We start from the raw sequence: 2,950 nt of genomic DNA, 5'->3' as shown, positions 1-2,950 counted from the left end.
ATGTACAATGGGATACTGTGCAGCCATCAAAAGAAATGAAATCCTGCTATTTGTGATGACATGGATGGAACTAGAGGGTATTATGCTTGGCGAAATAAGTCAATCTGAGAAAGACAACTATCATATGATCTCCCTGATATGATGAAATGGAGATGCAACACAGGCGCTTTCGGGCGTACGAAAAGAAAAATAAAAGATAGGATTGGGAGGGAGACAAACCATCAAAGACTGAATCTCACAAAACAGACTGAGGGTTGCTGGGGGGAGGTGTGTTGGGAGAGGATGGTGGGGGTATGGACATTGGGGAGGGCAGGTGCTATGGTGAGTGATGGTGAGTGCTGTGAAATGTGTAAACCTGGTGATTCACAGACCTGTACCCCAAGGGATAAAAACACATTATATGTTTATAAAAAATTTTAAAAAATAATCTAAAAAATCCATTAAAGAAAAAACACATATTGCAAGCCCAGAGCTAATCTCATACTCAATCAAAAAAGTTTGAAAGTTTTCCCCTTAAAGATCAGAAAAAAGACAAGTGTGTCCACTTTCACTACTCTCATTTGACATAGTACTGGATGTCCTAGCCAGAGAAACAAGGAACACAAAGAAATAAAAGACTCAAAAAAAAAAAAAAAAAAAAAGGAAGAAGTAAAATTTTCTTTTTTTGGATAACCTGAACTTACATGTAAAAAATTCCTAAAAACTTCACAAAAAATTTTGAATAAACAAATTTAAGAAAGCTGCCAAATACAAGATCAATATATAAAAGACAGGAATTTTGTTTTGTTTCGTTTTTTTAAAATAGTTTTTCATGTCATCCTTGCTCAGTGATCATGCTAATCTTCTCTGCATCATTCCAATTATAGTATATGTGCTGCCAAAGTAAGCACAAGACAGGAGCATTTTAACACTCTAATGATGAACTATCTGAAAAAATAAAGAGAACAATCTAATTCTCAATAGCATCAAAAATAATAAAATACTTCGGAAAAGATTTAACTAACAAGATGAAAGATCTGTACCCCATAAACTATGACATTGATAAAGAATTTGAAGGAGACATAAATGGAAAGATAGCTCATATTTATGAATGGTAAGAATTAACATTGTTAAAATGTCCATACTACCGAAAACCACCTGTAAATTCAATTCCTAACAAAAATCCAATGTTAGGGGCGCCTGGGTGGCTCAGTGGGTTAAGCCGCTGCCTTCGGCCCAGGTCATGATCCCAGGGTCCTGGGATCGAGCCCTGCATCAGGCTCTCAGCTCAGCAGGAAGCTGCTAACTCTTCTCTCTCTGCCTGCCTCTCTGCCTGCTTGTCATCTCTCTCTGTCAAATAAATAGATAAAAAATATTTTTAAAAAGTCCAATATTTTTTTTTACAGAAGTAAGTAAAGAATCCTAAAATTTATATGAGACCATAAAAGACAACAAATAATTAAAGCAGTTCTGAGAAAGAATGAAGAAGCGAAATTACACTTCTTCATTTGAAACTATACTACAAAGCCCTCATGCTCAAAACAATAAAGTATACTGGCATAAAAACAGACCAATAAACAAGTTGAACAGAATTGAGATCCAGAAATAAATCCTTTCATACAGTCTCCTAATATTTGACAGGGGCCAACATATATAATGGGTAAAGATAGTCTGTTCAATAAATGATTTTTAAAACTGAATAGTCACATAAACCAGCATGAAACTGGAACCTTATATCACTCATTAATCTTAACTTGAAATAGATTAAAGACATAAATGTGATGCATGAAACTAAATTTCCTAAAGGAAAACATAGGAAAAATTCTCCTTGACATTGGTTTGCCAATAGTTTTTTGGATACCAGGCCAAAAACACAAGCAAAAGAATCAAAAATAAATAAATGGTATTACATCAAACTAAAGTTTCTGCATTGCCAAAAAAAAAAAGGGGGGGGGAGAATGAAAACACAATTCACAGAATGGAAGAAAATACTTACAAATCTTATATCTGAAAAGAGGTTAATAACCAACAGATACAAATAGAAAAAATATATAATTAAAAAAATAGCAAAAGGATCTCAATAGACGTTTTTTTCAAAAAAGTTATATAAATGACCAACAGGAGCATTAAAAAGTGCTCAACGTAAAAACTCAGGGCAAAGTCATTATGTTGTTGTTGTTGTTTACCTCTGAAAAGAACAACAAGATATTACTACCTATTAGAATATATACTACCAAAAACTTAATACTAACACATTTTGTTAAATATTGTGGAAAATGGGGAACTTATGCACTGTGATAGGGATATAAATTTGTATGGAAAACAGTATGGAGATTATTCATATTATTAAAAGTAAAATTACCATATGATTCAGTAATCCCACCTCTAGGTATATATCTAAAGGAATCGAAGTCACTATTCGAAGACATATCTCCACTCTTATGTTCATTATAAAATTATTAACTCTAAGCAAGAGATGGAAATAACTTCAGTATCCATTAATGGATGAATGGATAAAATAAGTATGGTAAATATATACTATGGAATACTACTGAACCATGAAAAATTAAGAAATACTGCCATTTAAAACAGCATGGATGGATCTTGAAGGTATTATACTGAGTGAAATATTTCAAAGATTTTATATATATTTTAATTTATGTATTATGATATCCCTTACATACAGAATCTGAAGAAAAAGCAAACTAATGGAAACTTAGAGTTGAGTTGACAAGAGGTGAACCTGGGGTGGAATAAGGTGGTCAAAGGGTACAAACTTGCAACTATAATATGAAAAAGTTCTGGGGATCTAATGTACAGCATGATGATCATAGTTAATAAAATATACATCCATTTTTATTGTGCTTCCCTTTATTAAACATTGCATATATCACATTCTTACAAGTTGAAAGTTTATAGCAATCTTGTGTAAAATAGGTCTGCTGCCACCATTTTTCTAACAACATTTGTT

The 2,950-nt window shown here is 32.7% G+C and overlaps 1 non-coding gene across 1 annotated transcript; it reads right to left on the bottom strand.

Moving 5' to 3' along the window:
* Positions 1–781: 781 nt before the first annotated feature.
* LOC131826208 (U6 spliceosomal RNA) lies at positions 782–890 on the bottom strand. The gene has a single exon (XR_009351471.1). It is a non-coding gene; the product is annotated as a U6 spliceosomal RNA (small nuclear RNA).
* Positions 891–2,950: the final 2,060 nt, after the last annotated feature.

This window comes from Mustela lutreola, chromosome 2, assembly GCF_030435805.1.
Source record: "Mustela lutreola isolate mMusLut2 chromosome 2, mMusLut2.pri, whole genome shotgun sequence".
NCBI classification, from domain to species: Eukaryota; Metazoa; Chordata; class Mammalia; order Carnivora; family Mustelidae; genus Mustela; species Mustela lutreola.
The sequence above is the reverse complement of the archived record's forward strand: the minus strand, read 5'-3'. Positions and strand labels throughout refer to the sequence as shown.